The sequence below is a fragment of the Hyla sarda genome, chromosome 8 (assembly GCF_029499605.1).
Source record: "Hyla sarda isolate aHylSar1 chromosome 8, aHylSar1.hap1, whole genome shotgun sequence".
Classification (NCBI taxonomy): Eukaryota; Metazoa; Chordata; class Amphibia; order Anura; family Hylidae; genus Hyla; species Hyla sarda.
The window spans coordinates 141,711,673-141,731,639 of NC_079196.1; positions in this window are offsets into that span (position 1 = coordinate 141,711,673).

The window sequence follows — 19,967 nt, forward strand, 5'->3', positions numbered from 1 at the left end:
AAGTTTGCCTGTGGAGTTTTGTAATCGATGATTATGCTCCCTTTTTCAGACTTCTGCAATGGCCCTGTGAGTGAGCCTTATTTGTTCTTTCGGTGTCAGGTTATCTGCTTATGTGTGAGATTTATTCTAAACTTAAACTTCACAGCATTTTAAAGGGGTACTCCCCTGGAAAACTTTTTTTAAATCAACTGGTGCCAGAAAGTTTAACAGACTTGTAAATTACTTATATTAAACAAAAAGCTTAATCCTATCGGTACTTTTCTGCTGCTGTTACATCCATAGGATGTTCTTTCCTTTTAAATTTCCCGTCTGCCTTACCACAATGCTCTTACACCTCTGTCCATTTAAGGAACTGTCCAGAGCAGGAGAGATTTTCCATGGGGATTTGCTCCTACTCAGAACAGTTCCTAAAATGGACAGATGTGTCAGCAGAGAGCACTGTGGTTAGACAAAGGAAATTCAAAAAACTTCCTGTGGATCATAACAGCAACTAAGTACTGGATTTTTTTTTTTTTTAATAGAAGTAGTTTACAAATCTGTTTAACTTTCTGGCACCAGTTGATTTAAATGTGTTTTCCAGCTGAGTATCCCTTTAAGCCTCATGTATTGGTGACCCATGTGCTTTAATTGTGCATCCCTCCAAATAAAAGCACAGTAAACATAGTTGCTTTCTTTGTGTAATGCAATTTTTAATAAAGTTTTTGAACAAAATGTTCATAGAAATTTTTTTTTTTTAACTCAAAATCTTGTTTACCAGATCACCCATGATGGCACCCCTGGAGAGAACCTCCCACCGTGAGACAGGAAACCTGGATATAGATTTGGACCTCCTTCCTCTCCATCCTCAGTTTAGGTTTCCTGTCCTACAGATAGGAGGTCTGGGAGAATTTTTTATTCTGACTACTTTCCTTGTACTGAGCTGCAGGGCCCCTGTTGCTGTGGGTTATGAGGGGTTTCCCAGCCGTCTTAATTCTCCTCGGGAGCCGCCAGCATGTCTGCTGTGGGGTTAGGGGGGGTGTCTGGCACGGGGTTCGGCAGTGTTCTCTCCAGCAAGGGGGTACTGTGGAGAGTGCATGTCAGGTGGACAGCTCTCCTGTCTCTGCACATCGTGTGTGTGTGTGACAGCTCTCCTGTCTCTGCACATCCCGTGTGTGTGTGTGAGGTGGACAGCTCTCCTGTCTCTGCACATCCCGTGTGTGTGTGTGTGTGTGTGTGTGTGTGTCAGGTGGACAGCTCTCCTGTCTCTGCACATCCCGTGTGTGTGTGTCAGGTGGACAGCTCTCCTGTCTCTGCACATCCCGTGTGTGTCTCAGGTGGACAGCTCTCCTATGTCCGACCCATATACCATCAATTTGCAACTCAGCAACTTTTCCTCTGGACAGGTTTTGATAAATCTCCCCCAAAGAACACACCTAAACAATCCATTAACACACATCCAAACATACCCTAGGAGCCTCTTCAGTTCAAATTAGTCCTCCTATGACACAGAGGCTCCCCGAACTGGAGGATCAGTGGAGACATCCAACAACAACCACCATGGAACCCAGATATCAAATTTTTTCGGACATTTCCTACTAACATAAAGGGCATGGTACAATGGGACATATTTATTAACTAGGGCTATCCACTGGGCCAGAGGGGGTGAGGACCCATCCTTCCAGGCCATCACTATAACTTTGTGCACAAAACAAAAGGAAGCAGATCAAAATGCGCCTGTAAGAGCCTGTCACCAACCCATTAATAACCCCCCAGTAAACATACCTCAGGCATTAAAACAGAGGAATTCTAAGTGATCCGATAATGTCATTACTTCCTTTCAAAAGGGTACAACGCAGGAGCAAGTCCATACGCATGTAAGAAGGTTCCCTTCTCTCTCTCTCCCCCACACCTACAACAGACTGCTGACCCTGAGACCCCCATCCGATGTAGTCTAACTGGAGTATAATACAACCGGAGAACAAACCTGGATTGAATAAGCATATCCTGAGCACTGACAACTGTAGAATACATCTTAACCTCTTAAGGACTTGCCCTAAGCCCGGTCCCGGTGTGAAAAACGGGGTCATGCGGTGACCCCGCATCACACCGGGTCGGTCCCGGCTGCTAACGGTAGCCGGGACCCTGGGCTAACAAGCGTGTGGCGATCGTTGTGCCACATGCTGTTAACCCTTCAGACGCGACCATCAAAGTTGATTGCCGCATCTGAAAACGAAAATAAACGGTTCCCGGCAGCTCATTCGGGCTGATCAGGACATTGCGATAAAATTGTGATGTTCCGATCAGCTGGGACGCAGGCGGGGGTCTCCTTACCTCTCTCTGCGGCGTCCGATCTGGGATTGATTGCTCCAAGACTGAGCTACAGGCTTGAGCAATCGAGCCCCTATCTGACTGATCCCTGCAAAGCTATGGCTTTGCAGGGATCAGCATAGATCAGTGTGTGCAGTGCTATAGACTGCAAAAAAGTGCTCTAAACTGCAAAAAAAAAGTTAACAAAGATCATTTAACCCCTTCCCTATTAAAAGTTTGAATCACCCCACTTTTCCCATAAAAAAAATGAAAATAAAAATAAACATATGTGGTATCGCCGCGTGCGAAAATGTCCGAACTATAAAAATATATCCTTAATTAAATTGCACGGTCAATGGCGTGCGCGCAAAAAAAATTCAAAAGTCAAATAGTGTATTTTTGGTCACTTTTTATATCATGAAAAAATGAATAAAAAGCGATCAAAATGTCCGATCAATACAAAAATGGTACCGATAAAAACTTCAGAACACAGCGCAAAAAATGAGTCCTCATACCGGCCCTTACGAAGTACGACAATATCCAACCTGTATAAGTAGGGTATCATTTTAACCGTATGGACCTACAGAAAAAAGATAAGGTGTTATTTTTACCGAAAAATGCACTGCGTAGAAACGGAAGCCCCCAAAAGTTACAAAATGAAATTTTTTCTTTAATTTTGTCACACAATGATTATTTTTTTTCCGTTTCTCCGTGGATTTTTGGGTAAAATTAATAATGTCACTGCAAAGTAGAATTGGTGGTACAGAAAATAAGCCATCATATGGATTTTTAGGTGCAAAATTTAAAGCGTTATGATTTTTAGAAGGTGATGAGGAAAAAATGAAAATGGAAAAACGCTAAGTCCTTAAATGGGCACTGTCACCAACTTTATTTTTTGATATGTTGTAGTACTTATGTACTACAACATATCTCTAATATACTTTTATTTTTATTTTTTTCATTAAAAAGTTTAATTTACATTTAAAAACCGGCTACTGAAAAAGGACTGATTTTGGAGTGGCAATCAGTCCTTTTTCAGTTAGGCTGCACTCGCTCTCTGCCTGTCAATCAGACAGGCGGGAGCGAGCGCATTGGCTCCCCGGCCACTCCTCCCGCACATCGCCGCCGCTGTCCCTGCACGCCCGCTGACGGACTCTGCAATAACTGCCAGTATAATGAGGGAACGGGGTAGGTGGGGGGAGGACGGGCTAGCAAAAAAAAAATTATAGGATGGTGGGAGCTACCCTTTAAGGGTTTAACAAGCTCCTTCCACATAACCTCTGAGAGACTGGGAATATCCTCAACCCACTTCACCTGCGCCACTGCAAACGGGTCCGAACCCACTGATTGCAGCAAAGCATAACTCTGGGTAAGAGGCTTCGCCAGGTTGGTGGTCCCCAGGAGTAGCTCCAATTCGTTAAAGACAGGGGTAATCGCCAGGGAACCAAACTGTGCAGAGACCGCATGTTGCGGTGTAGTGCAACCAGTTCCCCCAGTAACAATAGGTGAGACATTGTCAGTGCACCAGAAGCAGGAGGTGAGGGAATTCCTGCAGGAAAACGGACTCAAGTTTTCTGACCTACCGGGCCGTACTTGCCCAATAAAACACCATATTAAAACTGAGTACAGTTAGCATTTTGTGTTAGTGTGTGTGGGGAAAAATGAGATGGGAGATGTGGCTGGTATCTAAATATAATGTGCTTTATTTAAATATAATGCCAATATAGTTGGTAGTGAAATTCAGTCACAGCAGGGCCCTTGCTACAGAAATAATGATATATATATATATATATATATATATATATATATATATATATATATATATATAGGTTAAAAGCAGTATAGCATAATGCAACATAAAAAATGGTTTTAAAATGATAGTACCAGTCTTTGACAAGGAAAAAGTTAGAATCACTTGTAAAATGATGTATAATAAAAATAGAGAAAAATAGTAGCAGCGCTGTAAAGACAATTGTGGTTTGTAGCAGTCTAATGCGTAAGGAATTAATGAATGTGATGAAATATAGTGTTGTGCAGATTGGCAAGGGTGCTGGTGCTCACAGCGCACTCGGCCTGATAGAAATACCTGCAGTCTTCTTAGGTGTTTGTTCCGTCTTTGTTCTGGATATCCTGGCACGTAGGTCTATGGTGGCAGGTGGCTCGGAGCTCCGTCCGGCCCTGGATGGATGAGTTGACAGCAGCGGGGATATCCAGATCACTCGCTGTGGTCGCGTCTAGAATACCAATAGCAGGGAAAGGGGTTGGACCCCTGCCACCTCACTCCTATCCCTTCAGGGGGATCATAGGTGTCTTAGACCACCGTAATCCCCCTTATATTCTGGGTCACCATAGACCCGTAATGACCCGGAATTGCGCAAATTGCAAGTGTGAATTCACTTGCGATTTGCCGCGATCGCCGACATGGGGGGTCTGATGACACCAAACCCCCCCCCCCCCCCTGGGCGTTTGCACGGGATGCCTGCTGAATGATTTCAGCAGGCTTCCCGGTCCGATCCCCACGCGGCTGGGCCGGAATTCTCATAGGTCCTTAAGTACCAGGGTGTCATGACGTAGGCGTACATCAAGGGTCCTTAAGGGGTTAAGGTGAAAATGGGCTGAGTCCTTAAGGGGTTAAGCTAGCTAGGGGCTAGGACAGGGATCGGCAACCCGCGGCTCTTTTACTCCTTTGCTGCGGCTCCGCAAGTCTGTTAGCATTAACCCCCCTCTTCCCAGCCCACCCCAAGCCTGGGCCCCCAAAAAAGCCCACCCCAAAAATATATTTTACGTTGTTAAGTGAAAGTCCTTTTTTTCTTCAGATTGACAGCTGACTGCACGATCCTGTATATATAGCATTAAGGTAAGAAACAATATATGCACGGTTATATTTGTTTTAAATGTCGCAATGGTTTTGCGGCTCCCAGATTTTTTTTCTTCGGAAACGGGTCCAAGTGGCTCTTTTTGTCTTAAAGGTTTCAGACTCCTGGGCTAGGAGATTCTTGAGAGATGGAGCCTTCCTAAAAGTGATTTGAGGATTCTTGGGCAATGAATATTTCAGGAAGTGGTCCATTTCCAAGATATGCTAATGTTTCTTAAAGATTTTTTGCAGTTTGTATGCTGAAGCATTGAAGGTAGTGATAAAATTAAGATCACGCTACTGTAATGTTGTAGATTTTTCTTTTGGTAAAAGACATTGGGCTTGTGTGAGATTCTTAGTTTTTTTTATATGCATGACTTTTTAAGTCCCTGGAATACTTTATATTTTTATTTTTTTACCTGGAATTGCTTCTCTAGGATCCTAGCTTGCAGTTTAAAACCTTCCTCTCTCAAGCAGTTTTTTCTGATTCCCTTGTATTGAGAAAATGGCACATTCTCTAGGCATTTTTTAAAATGTCCATGTCAGGATCCGGATAGGTATGCAGCGAGGACACTGGTGGTGGATCCTCTGCTGTGTCAGTGGGGTGATGACGTGGGCCGTACCAGGGGAACGGAGTCTAAGGGGTTACTGGTTTTCACCAGAGCCCGCCGCAAAGCGGGAAGGACTTGCAGCGGCAGGTAACCCCCAGGTCGTTCCACCCGATAGCGACTCAACCCCAGCTGACTGCCGAGACAGACGCGGTACAAAGGGACAAGGCAAGAGCAAGGTCGGACGTAGCAGAAGGTCAGGGCAGGCAGCAAGAGTCGTAGTCAGGGGCAACAGCAGAAGGTCTGGAAACACAGGCTTGGGAACACACTAAAAGCTTTCACAGGGAAAAAAGGCAACAAGATCCGGTGATGACAGGAAGGGGAAGTGAGTTTTTATAAGGAAGGAACAGGTGTAGGTACTGATTGGGTCAGGCGCCAATCAATGGCGCACTGGCCCTTTAAATCTCAGAGAGCCGGCATGCACGCGCCCTAGGGAGCGGGGCCGCGCGCCGGGACTGAGCAGACAGAGGACGGGGCAGGTGAGGAGATCGGGATGCAACCCGCAGGCGGGCGCGTCCCGCAACGCGGATCGCATCCCCGCCGTTGACACTTGTGCTGCGCTCCCGGTCAGCGGGTCTGACCGGGGCGCTGCACGGAGACGAACGCAGCGAGCGCTCCGGGGAGGAGCAGGGACCCGGAGCGCTCGGCGTAACAGTCCACTGGTAAAATCAATATAACTGTTAGTATCCACACTTTTATAAAAAAAGTGGACGTAACAAAAATCTCTCATCATGTGTAATGAGGAGATCCAGGAACTCAATGGATTGCTGACTTACTTGCATGGTGAACATTAGTCCCCAATCCTTATTGTTAAGGTGCTCCAGAAACATATGTGCAGTAAATGGAGGATCTCTCCACAGAAATATTAAATAATCGATGTATCTGAGATAAAGGGCAATGTGTTCCATTAGGGAGCTATTCTCCCAAATGTGATGTTCCTCAAAAGCCCCCATGAAAAGGTTGGCGTATGAGGGCGCCACTTTGGCCCCCATCGCTGTCCCTTTTACCTGGTGATATACATGGCCATCGTAAAGGAAATGTTGTTGTATAAAATTAATTTCAATCCTTCAAGAATAAAATTACATTGGTCAGGAGGTAGGTCAGGATCCTGTGTTAAAATCAATGGGTGGCTTTAAGGCCCAAGGTGTGATCAATATTAGTATCTAAAGAATTCACATCACATGTGACAAGAGAAAAATGGGCATCCCATGTAAAAGTAAATAATAATTTAATAAGCTCAGTGGAGTCCCTTAAAAACTTGTTAGCTTCACATGTTTCTGTAAAAAAATTATCTAAATAGTGAGATAGATTGCTACTAGCCAAATTCGTACAAGCTATAATGGGTCTTTCAGGAGGGGAGGTTAAAGGAGAACTCCGGAATATAAAAATTGTCGGCCATAGTGCCGGCAGTAAAAAAAATAAAGTTGTACATACCTTCCTCCGCTCCCCCGGGGTCTCCGGTAGCCGGCTCCGCCGCGATCCACTTCCTGGTTGCCGGTGGTCGGATGAATCATACTGCGTTCAGCCAATCACCAGCCGCAGCAAAGTCCGACTCAGCCGGCGATAGGCCGAGCGACAGTGTGAGAACGCTTCAGGGCACAAAATTCTTCACCACACCGGCACCTGCGGCCGGGGCTGAAAACATCACACTGCCGCTCAGCCTATCGCCGAGTCGGGACTTCACTGCGGCCGGCGATTGGCTGAGCGCAGTAAGACTCTCCGACCACCGGCAACCAGAAAGTGGATCACGGCAGAGGCCAGAGCCGGTTACCGAAGGCCCCGGGGGAGCAGAGGAAGGTATGAACATCTTTATTTTTTTTTACTGCCGGCATTATGGGCAACAATTTTTATATTCTGGAGTTCTCCTTTAAGGGCTTATGTATCTTCGGCAAAAAATCTCTGAATATTACTGTTAAGTCCACCAAGGTCCATTTCCTACCATCCGCAAGACACTACTGGAGATCTTCGATAAGGCCCATGGGGAGAATATTTTGAACAAAAATGACTTTCAGTTTTTAATCACCAACAATACTAATAAACCATATTTTTATTTTTTGCCGAAGATACATAAGTCCTTAAACTTCCCTCCTGAAAGGGACTGTTAACCACGCCCACTCTCAACACCGCTACCAGTATACCGCTCCTCATTGCATTATAGTGCAGACCTGGCTATCTATTTCTCGAACACCATTGTCCGGCATGGGAGAGGGACTTTTAACTACAGCCACTCTCAACACCGCTTTGAGTATAGCGCTCTTCACTGCATTATAGTACTTCAGACCCGGTTGGGTTCTAGCATCCTATGTACTGTCACTACCTCATTGCAGCACTGGTAACTTCCAAGCTGAACTATTTCTAATGTTACCATTCCACTATGATAATGATTTCTTATGATTAATTTCCACCTTATGCAGTATTTCCCTGATATATAGATAGGATATGCTTTTTTATGAATTGTTTTAAAAGGCGATCAATACCTGTTCAAGTGATTTTACGTAACTATTTTTGTGAATAGCAAAATTGATGTGACCTTTTCCTAACATGTGCATGTCTATTTAAATCAACACTTGTTTTATTTCTGTATGTACTGTCCTGAGGAAGGGCCTGTTACAGGCCAGAAGCGCATTGTTTGTGCAATAAAATAAACATTTTTCATCCTACATCATGGAGCCTTGATCTCTACATCTTGAACCAGTCCAGCGCCACGTGAATCAGGTTTTTTCATACTATACATGTTTCTACCGATCAACTGTGGAGGTGTTCGGAAGTGATTGTGTGCAGCAGGACTCTCACTATTCACCCCATATGCCACATTAGATGTTGTGCTCTGAGCACAACATATAATGGTGAGTGGATTTCATTCCTTTTTTGTTACAGCCTGCGCTCTGGCCGCACATGTCGACCGTGAGCGCATTGTCCCTACTCTCGGCGGGGCTGGGATGCGCATCGTGGGACGCACCTGCATGCGAATCCCGGCCCGTCTCTCACCCTGTACTGCTGCTGCTTAAGCTCCTGTGTCTCGGCTCCGTCGCGTGCCCCCGTCTCCTAGGGTGCGCGCACGACGGAGCTCTGAGATTTAAAGGGCCAGTATGCCCATAATTACTGTTTGCACCTGACACTACCTTATAAAGTCCCGGCACCTCCCACACTTCGCTGCCGGATCTTCAGTGCCCCTAGCCTGAGATTAAGCATACCCTATAGCCTGTTTGCCTTGCCGTGTACCCAGACCTTCCGCTACGTTATTTGACTCCGCACCTTTGCCGCTTGCCCTGACCTTCTGCTACGTTGACTACGCTACTGCCTTATCCTCCTGTACCTCACCTTGCCCAGCTAACTGTGGGGTCGAGCCATGTCGGTGGGAGCGACCTGGGTGTCGCCTGCTGCAGCAAGCCCATCCTGCCTTGCGGCGGGCTCTGGTGAAGATCAGCGGCACCTTAGACTCCGCTCCTCGATACGGTCCGAGTCATAAGCCACACAGGTTAGAGGATCCACATCCAGCTGCCTTACAGCAAGATCCGGCCATGGATCCTGCTGGGGTTCCTCTGCCCGCTAGTCCGGATCTCGCTTCCACCATGGCGCTCCAGTCTCAGCAGTTGGCCCAGCAGGCACAGCAGATGAGCCAGTTGCTATCTGCTCAGCAGCAACCGCCACAGCCTCCTCCTGCTCCGGTGGTGCCTTCCGCTCCTGCAGTTGTCTCCGGTTCTAGACTCTGCTTGTGTCTTCCCGAGAAATATGAGGGGGATCCGAAGTCCTGTCGTAGTTTCGTGATTCAGTGCTCCATGCACATAGAACTCATGGCAGATCTGTTCCCTACGGAACGAGCAAAGGTGGCCTTCATCCTCAGTCTTTTAACTGGAAGGGCTTTTGCCTGGGCAACTCCACTTTGGGACCGCGGTGATGTTCTCACTACCAATCTCCAGGCGTTCCTGACGGAATTTCGGGGTGTCTTCGAAGAACCTGCTCGAGCTTCCTCCGCTGAGTCGGCATTGCTGAGCCTTACTCAGAGCAACTCCTCTGTGGGTGAGTATGCCATTTGCTTTCGTACCCTGGCATCAGAGTTTTTTAGTTTTTAGTTTTAATGATATCATTTACAGACAATGCAGGGGCTGTGCGATGGGGACTCGATTCGCCCCCAGTTATGCTAATTTGGTCATGGGGCGTTTCGAGTCCTCACATATCACACAGTCCCCTGTTTTTAATCGGTATGTCGCCTTTTATAGGCGATATATTGACGACCTGTTCATTATTTGGACAGGCTCTTCCTCTCAAGCACATGATTTTGTTGACACTCTTAATTCTAACACCTGGGGTCTAAAATTTACCATTCACTGCTCTTCTTCCTCTATTGACTTTCTTGATCTTCAACTCAGAAAGGATTCGGACGGCCGTATAAAAACAAAAACATTTTTTAAACCAGTGGACATAAATAGTCTATTGGATTTCAATAGTTCCCATTATCCCCAGTGGATCCGTAATGTGCCCTATGGGCAATATTTGCGTATCAGAAAAAATTGTACATCTAATTCTGACTTTTTGGAACAATCACGTATTCTACAGAATCGTTTTAGAGAGAAAAACTATCCAAAATCGATTCTAAATAAAGCTTTTAATCAGGCTAAGGGACAACGACAAGAGGATTTGATAATTGATAAAACTAATGCGAATGATATTAAGAAAGAAATTATAAATCTCACAATCGATAAATGTCAAATTGATTGCAAAAATAATAAAAAATCCAATAAGAATTATAGTCACAATTTCGTTACCAATTTTAATTGCGCAGCACCCAAGATAAAAACAATATTCAATAAATATTGGTATATATTAAAAGGTGATCCGATACTTAAAGATATACTACCCGACCACCCAGGTGTCACATTCCGCAGATCACAAAATCTGCGTAATTTGGTGGCCCCCAGTGACGGTCTTAAGAATAATCGTTTTGTTGTATCTAATCGTGTAGGACAGGATAATGGCACTATCCCCTGTGGTAAAATGAGATGTAAATGCTGCATCATGATAGAAAAAGGTGATAATTTTGTTTGTAATATTTCGAAAAATGTATTTCGGATTAAGGGAACGCATGATTGCGAAAGCAGCTATGCGGTTTACCTTTTATCTTGTATTTGCGGTTTGCAGTATGTGGGCCGCACTGTTCAGACAGTGCGGTCCCGCATGAATAAACATCGTTCTAATGTGGGAAGACAATTCATGCTACACAGTGTCTCACGACACATATGTCAAATACACTCCGGGAATTTTGACTGTCTTAAATTAAAAATCATTGAAGTCATACCATCTATTATAAAAAATCGTTTCCAAAGGCTAATTAATAGAGAATCATTCTGGATTTTTTCACTTGGTTCCCTTTTCCCTGGTGGTTTAAATGAGATGATTGAGAACGCTATGTGACTTGACTTGCCTTCTATTATCATAACATATTATAAATATATTACAAATTTATTGACATATTTTATATTTTATATCTTATGTATTTACATGTCCAATTTTTCTAGTTGGGCATGTGGATATATATAATTTTGTTATTTATTTATTTTTATATATATTTTTTTGTATTTTACTATTTTTCATATGTGTGTTTTATGGGCTCCCGCCCATTGCTTTTATTCCAGCAATGTGCGGGTTAACTGTTGTGTATAAATACCCTATGTATCTCCACCCTCAACATGCCTGATGAAACGCGTTGCATGCCGGGTAAATAAACCATTTTACCTTTGAAGTCCTGTGCGCTGCCTCTATCCTGGTTTGTTCCCTGGAGGGATCCGCTTAATTTCTTCGCCTTTGTGTCCAGGAGCAGCTGCCGCTCTTCGCCCTTTGCAGGGTCACTTCACGCCTTCACCATAGTTGTACTTGGTCGCAGTACAACTAGACTTGGTGAGCAAGTTTTCTTGTCTTTTATCTTTGCTTTTACATTACGCTATCACACTAGGAGCGCTCTCCTTGTCTGTCTATGGCATCAGAGTTGGCATGGAATGAAGAAGCTCTCTGCGCCACCTTCAAGAGAGGACTGCCAAGTCAAATCAAGGATGTTCTCGCTGCCCGAGAATTGCCATCTAATCTCAATAACCTCGTACAGTTGGCATCCTGGATTGATATCCATTTCTCAGAGCGACGTGAGAAACTACGCCTAGAAAGGGAGTCTGCATGACATCAGCGCTTTCCTCATCTGGCACCAGCCTTCCAGCAACCACCGCAACCTTCTATGTTGCCTCCCGCAGTGGAGGCTATGCGGGTGGATCGGTCTCGCCTGACCCTGCAGGAAAGGAATCGTCGATGAACTGAGGATCTCTGCCTATACTGTGCCAGTGCGGATCACTTCCTAAAAGACTTGTCCTCTGCGTCCTCAGCCAGGGAAAGGCTCGCACCTAGGGTTTGTAGGAGAGGCCTCCCTAGGTGTGAATTCCTCTCCACGCTTAAATTTGACGGTCCAGCTTCTTCTTCCCACCAAAGAGATCATCTCCGTTCTGGCCTTCCTGGATTCTGGCTCTGCAGGAAACTTTATTGACGCCTCCCTTGTGCATAAGTATTGTCTGTCTGTGTCCCGCCTTCTGAAACCCCTGTACATCTCTAAGGTAAATGGAAAAAGACTGTACTGTACGCTGGGGTCCACATTGTAACAGCCATTGTATCCATGTACGTGTTACTAAGCTGAAACCAACTTCTAAACCCTTGCCTGGTCTGCCTTCTTTCCTCCAGGACTTTGCAGACATTTTCAGCGAAAAGCAAGCTGAAGTATTGCCTCCACACCGTCCTTACGATTGCCCTATAGATTTACTGCCCGGCACCACTCCTCCCAGAGGCAGAATTTACCCCTTGTCTGTTCCAGAAACCCAGGCCATGGCAGACTACATCCGAGAAAACCTTCAGAAGGGGTTTATCAGGAAGTCCTCTTCTCCTGCCGGTGCTGGGTTCTTGCGACCTTGTATCGGTTCCTTGCGACCTTGTATTGACTACCATGGTTAAATATAAAATTACTGTGAAAGAACCGTTATCCACTACCTCTAATCTCGGAATTATTTGATCACCTGAGAGGTGCCAGGATCTTTTCAAAACTTGATCTACGTGGGGCATATCATTTGATTCGCATTCGTAAAGGGGACAAATGGAAGACTGCGTTTAATACCCGTGATGGACATTTCGAGTATCTTTTCATGCCATTTGGACTTTGTAATGCTCCAGCCGTCTTTCAGGAGTTCGTCAACTATATTTTCCGAGATCTTCTATACTCCTTTGTCGTAGTCTATTTGGACGACATACTCATCTATTTGCCCAATCCTCAATCTCATTGCTCTCATCTCTGCCAAGTCTTACACCGTCTCCGTAAAATTGGCGCTATGCCAAATTGGAAAAATGTACTTGTTACAAGTGAAGGTCTCCAAATGGATCCCGACAAGTTGTCTGCAATTCCAAACTGGCCTCTACCGTCTGGTTTGAAAGCGACCCAGCGCTTCCTTGGTTTTGCCAACTACTATCGGCAATTTATATCTCATTACTCCACTCTGGTAGCTCCTATCATCTTCATTACCAAAAAGACGGCTAATCCAAGGGTGTGGACACCAGCGACTTAAGAAGCTTTCAAACAGTTGAAGTCTGCCTTTGCTTCTTCTCCTGTTTTATCCAGACCTGATCCTAACAAGCCATTATTCTTGGAAGTGGATGCTTTCTCAGTAGGAGCTGGGGCAGTTATAACACAAAAGTCTACTAAAGGGAGGACTTTAACCTGTGGATTTTTCTCTAAAACCTTCTCCCCTGCTAAGAGAAACTATACTATCGGAGATCGCAAGCTCTTAGCCATCAAGCTGGCCTTAGAAGAGTGGCGTCACCTCCTGGAAGGTTCGGTACATCCCGTCACAATTTATTCAGACCACAAGAATCTGCTTTATCTTCAGTCAGCCCATTGTCTCAACCCACGACAGGCCCGATGGTCTTTATTATTCTCCAGGTTCAACATCCACTTCCGTCCTGCAGAAAAGAATGTCCGAGCTGACGCTCTCTCCAGGTCTTCAGATGTGCACGACGGTGAATCTCTTCCACAGCATTTTATCCCGCCAGAGTGTCTCATTTCTACAGCAACAGCAAGTCTCCAACATCTACCTCCAGGAAAAACTTACGTATCACCTTGTTTGAAGCTCCGAGTCTTGAAATGGGGACATTCTTCTCTTTTGGCCGGCCATCCTGGTATTCGTAAATCTCTACAGCTCATCTCCAGACATTACTGGTGGCCTACTTTGAAAAAGGATGTCATTGATTTTGTTCGGTCCTGCTCAGTCTGTGCCCGGGACAAGACTCCCTGTTCCAAGCCAGCAGCTCTGCTTCAGCCCTTACCAGTTCCTGAGCTTCCTTGGCCTCCAATCAGCATCACAACCTTCCAAGCTTTTTCTTCATCATATCTTTCGTTTGCATGGACTCCCTTCCCATATTGTTTACGACCGAGGGGTTCAGTTTGTCTCTAAATTCTGGAGGGCCATGTGCTCACGTCTACAAATCAAGTTGGATTTCTCCTCAGCTTACCATCCTCAATCCAATGGACAGGTTGAGAGGGTGAATCAGGTTTTGGGAGACTATCTGCACCATTTTATTTCTGCGCATCAAGATGACTGGGTCGATCTGCTACCACGGGCAGAATTCCCCTACAACCACAAGAATTCAGATTCCTCGGGTGCTTCACCTTTCTATGTGGTCTATGGACTTCACCCTCGTCCTCCTCCTCCTTTGTCATCTTCCTCTGGAGTTCCTGCTGTTGATGAACAAGTACAGAATTTGTCTTCTATCTGGCAAAAAACACGTCTTTCACTTCTACAGGCTACTTCTCGTATGAAGGTTCAGGCAGACAAGAAGAGACGTCCTCCTCCTGAATATTCTCCTGATGACAAAGTCTGGCTATCTACTAAATATATCCGTTTTAAGATACCCAGTTATAAACTAGGTCCTAGTTATTTGGTTCCCTATAAAATCAAGAAGCGGCTCAATCCTGTGGCTTATTCCCTCCATCTTCCCTCTTCTCTCCGGATCCTGAATTCCTTCCATGTTTCCCTCCTGAAACCAGCCATCGTCAACTGTTTTTCTCCAAGAGACATCTCTCCTCTTCCCATCTCTGGTACCTCAGATGTATATATTGTAAAGAAAATCCTGGACTCTAAGTTTGTCAGAGGAAAACGCTTTTTTTCTGGTTTATTGGGAAGTTTTCGGGCTGGAGAGGCCTTGAGAGCCGCAGGACAATATTCTGAACAAAGACCTTCTCAGGAAATTCCTGAGCCGCAAAAGGAGGGGGAGACCAAAGGGGGAGGGGTACTGTTACAGCCTGCGCTCCATCCGCACATGTTGGCCGTGAGCACATTGTCCCTACTCCCGGCGGGGCCGGGATGCGCATCGCGGGACGCGCTCGCATGCGAATCCCAGTCTGTCTCTAACCCTGTACTGCTGCCACTTCTGCTCCTGTGTGTCGGCTCCTTCACGCACGCCCCCGTCTCCTAGGGCGCGTGCGCGACACAGCTCTGAGATTTAAAGGGCCAGTACGCCCATAATTACTGTTTGCACCTGATACTACCTTATAAAGTCCCTGCCCCTCCCACACTTCCCTGCCGGATCTTCAGTGCCCCTAGCCTGAGATTAAGCGTACCCTATAGCCTGTTTTCCTTGTTCGTGTACCCAGACCTTCCGCTACATTATTTGACTCCGCACCTTTGCCGCCTGCCCTGACTTTCTGCTACGTTGACTACGCTACTGCCTTATCCTCCTGTACCTCGCCTTGCCCAGCTACCTGTGTGGTCGAGCCGTGTCGGGGGTAGCGACCTGGGTGTCGCCTGCTGCAGCAAGCCCATCCTGCCTTGCGGCGGGCTCTGGTGAAGACCAGCGGCACCTTAGACTCCGCTCCCCAATACGATCTGAGTCATCAGCCGTACAGGTTAGAGGATCCACATCCAGCTGCGTTGCATTTTTCACCTATTGGAATTTTTACAGGCATCACTAGGGTCGCATTCCCCTTTTATCTTTTCTTTCCTTAGGTTTAGACTCTTGAGAACCATAATCCCCATTCACGCCACATGCACAGGATGTCAACACATCGCTGGTAAGCAACCCTGCGTGTCAACCAAAGAAGCAGCGGGTGTGACATCACATGGATAGGTGCTACAGTCTTTTTTTTAGCTAAAGAACAGATTCTATAAAGATATGCAAAGTTTCCATACATTTACATATATTCAGCTATCCTGGTAATTTAAAGCACAACTGTCATCAAATCTGGGCCATTTAACCTACACACAGCCTCTGTACTATGTGCAGATTGTGTATTAGGCAGTGTTTTAAAGGGGTTATGCACCATAAGGTGATTTTAGTACGTACCTGGCAGACAGTATTGGACATGCTTAGGAAGAATCTGCGCTTGTCTTGGGGCTAAATGGCTATATCATGAGATTACCATAATACTGTGGCTAGCTTTTTGTGAACTTTTATTTCCTGTTTGACTTCTTTTTTTGACTACAAATCCCACAATGCCCTTTTCCTCCCTTCCACACATCAGCCACCCCACCCATTGAAACAAAAGACCTGTGGTTTTCAATCAGGGTGCCTACAGCTGTTGCATTAGTTGCAGATTGATCCCTCCACCCATTGAAGCAAACAGGCTTCCTGTGAGCCAGGTCTCGGCCGCATTGCAAGCTGGGAAAAATCCGAGACAACAGTCATTTTGTATGCTGGTAAAAATAAATAGTGAGGTGAAAATCACAGAAGAATTGTGGGAAAACCGTCACACACAGGTACAGACACTATATTATGAGCTACACTAACTTAACAGCCCCTGTAGCATAGTCAAATAAAAAAATTCCTGGAATACCCCTTTAACCTTCTGTCTGACGTCCTTTATTGCCCAAAAAAGGAGATTTTTTAGACTTAACGTAAAATCTCTTTCTCGAAGGATCCATTGGGGGACACAGACTCTGGGTATATGCTGCTGTCTCTACTAGGTTGACACTATGGTAACCAAAAAGTCCTCCCAGCAGGATATACCCGCCTCCAGGCCACTGAGCAATTCAGTTTAGTCTCAGAGCAATAGGAGGAGACCGACAGGTCAAAGGAAAAAAACATGAACTGTCCAAGAACCGGAAGAACAATAACTGAACACTCCCTCGGGCAGATAACCGAAAAGGGAACCCCAGAAAAGGGGCGGGAGCTGTGTCCCCCAATGGATCCTTCGAGAAAGAGATTTTACGGTAAGTCTAAAAAAAATCTCCTTTTCTCTATCGGCACCATTGGGGGACACAGACTCTGGGACGTACCAAAGCCGTCCCTTGGGTGGGCAGAGAATAAAAAGGTCAGGCAGTCAGCTTTACCACCGCCGCCTGCAGCACCTTACGACCCAGACTAGCATCAGCCGATGCGAAGGTATGAACCCCGGAGCGCTCACGGCGTCTCTCTCCCCGCAGCGCCCCGGTCGGTCCCGCTGACCGGGAGCGCTGCACTGTCATGGCCGTCGGGGATGCGATTCGCACAGCGGGACGCGCCCGCTCGCGATTCGCATCCCAGGGCACTTACCCGTCCCGGTCCCCTGCTGTCATGTGCTGGCGCGCGCGGCTCCGCTCTCTAGGGCGCGCGCGCGCCAGCTCTCTGAGACTTAAAGGGCCAGTGCACCAATGATTGGTGCCTGGCCCAATTAGCTTAATTGGCTCCCACCTGCTCCCAGACTATATCTGATCACTGCCCCTGCACTCCCCTGCCGGATCTTGTTGCCTTGTGCCAGTGAAAGCGTTTAGTGTGTCCAAAGCCTGTGTTACCTGAACTTCTGCTATCCATCCTGACTACGAACCTTGCCGCCTGCCCCCGACCTTCTGCTACGTCTGACCTTGCCTCTGCCTAGTCCTTCTGTCCCACGCCTTCTCAGCAGTCAGCGAGGTTGAGCCGTTGCTAGTGGATACGACCTGGTTGCTACTGCCGCAGCAAGACCATCCCGCTTTGCGGCGGGCTCTGGTGAAAACCAGTAGCCTCTTAGAACCGGTCCACTAGCACGGTCCACGCCAATCCCTCGCTGACACAGCGGATCCACAACCCGTAAGCCGAATCGTGACAGTGTGCAAAGACGACCAAGTGGCCGCTTTACACATCTGCGAGGCCGAGGCCTTGTTTCGGAGAGCCCAGGATGCTCCCACAGAGCGGGTGGAATGAGCCAAAACCCTGAAAGGTGGGGTCCTCCCCTTGCAGCGGTAAGCTTCCGAAATAGCACAACGGATCCACCAAGAAATGGTGGCCTTAGAAGCAGGCTGTCCCTTCCGACGGCCTTCCGTAAGGACGAAAAAAGAATCGCACTGACGAAAGGAAGAGGTGACGGAAAGATAAGTCCGAACCGCTCGGACCACATCCAATTTGTGAAGCAGGCCCTCCCTGGGATGTGAAGGAGCGGGACAAAAGGACGGAAGGATGATATCCTTGTTGAGATGAAAGGCCGAAACGACTTTAGGCAAGAAAGACGGATCTGGTCGGAAAACAACATTGTCCTGATGAATTATCAGGAAAGTGGGACGGCAGGAGAGAGCTGCCAGTTCAGAAACTCTCCTAATGGAGGTAATAGCTATAAGAAAAGCCACTTTCCAGGAAAGGAGGCGAAGGGGAACCTTCCCAAGGGGCTCAAAGGGTGCGCCCTGGAGAGCGCCTAGAACTAAGTTCAAGTCCCAAGCGGGAGAAGGGGACCGGTAAGGAGGGGCCGCATGTGCCACACCTTGGAGGAAGGTCCGGACATGAAAATTGGAAGCCAGAGGACGCTGAAAAAGAATAGAAAGGGCCGAAACCTGACCCTTAAGGGAACTGAGAGCCAGCCCTAGTTCCAACCCCGACTGTAAAAAGGAAAGGAGACGGGGCACGGAAAAGGTAACTGGAGAAAAAGAATGAGCTTCGAACCAAAGAAAGACCGCCAGGTACGGTGGTAAATTTTCGCAGAGGAGGGCTTGCGAGCCCTAAGCATGGTGCAAATTACCTGGGAAGAAAAGCCGCGGGCCCTTAGAATTGCGGTCTCAACCGCCACCCCGTCAAATGCAGCGACTAAATTGGGGTGGCAGAGGGGACCCTGTGACAGTAGGTCTGGACGAAGAGGAAGGCGGAACGGAACGTCTTCCAGAAGCCAGACCACGTCGGCGTACCATGCCCTTCGAGGCCAGTCTGGAGCTTCCAGAATCGCAGGGACTCCTTCCACCTGCGCGAACACCTCCGGAAGAAGAGACCACTCTCCGGGGTCGGCTGAGGACCGACTGAAGAAATCCGCTTCCCAATTGAGAACTCCCGGTGCATTGCCGTGGAATGAGATTTGCCATAGAATGAGATGGTCCGCCTCCATCACATCCTATTGGCTCTCTCTTGTCACGTGACATATTTAAACGTCACGCATCGATGCGCACAGCAGTGTCAGTTTGGCTATCACAGGGAGAGGATCTCCTCACCCTGTGATAGCTGAAGCTGTATGGAGCTCTCATGGCCTCTGTGGCCCGACAGAAGTTCACACATGTACGCAGCTCATACGGCTGCCTCATATACATTTACTGTTGATCCACAGTGCTATCGGGATCCCGATGCCCGATGGCGCTGTCATCAGTGTGCGTCCCCGCGAGCGCCCCATGCCCGCAGCTGTACTCCCCGTCCCCTGCAGCTCTACTCCCCATCCCGTTAACGCTCAGGGAGCGGGGAACAGAAAGTAGAGCATCGGGCGCAGGTTAAGTTATTCACGTAGTGCTGCGCATGCGCAGCACTACTTTACCTGCGCCCGATGCTCTACTTTCTGTTCCCCGCTCCCTGAGCGTTAACGGGACGGGGAGTACAGCTGCGGGCATGGGGCGCTCGCGGGGACGCACACTGATGACAGCGCCATCGGGCGTAGGAATCCCCATAGCGCTGTGGATCGCTCCCTGAGCGTTCACAGGGGACGGGGAGTAGAGCTGCGGGGGACGGGGAGTAGAGATGCGGGGGACGGGGAGTACAGCTGCGGGGGACGGGGTGTAGAGATGCGGGGGACGGGGAGTACAGCTGCGGGGGACGGGGTGTAGAGATGCGGGGGACGGGGAGTACAGCTGCGGGGGAAGGGGTGTAGAGCTGCGGGCGTGGGGATTCTGATGACAGCGCCATCGGGCATAGGGATCCCGATAGCGCTGTGGATCAACAGTAAATGTATATGAGGCAGCCGTATGAGCTGCGTACATGTGTGAACTCCTGTCGGGCCACAG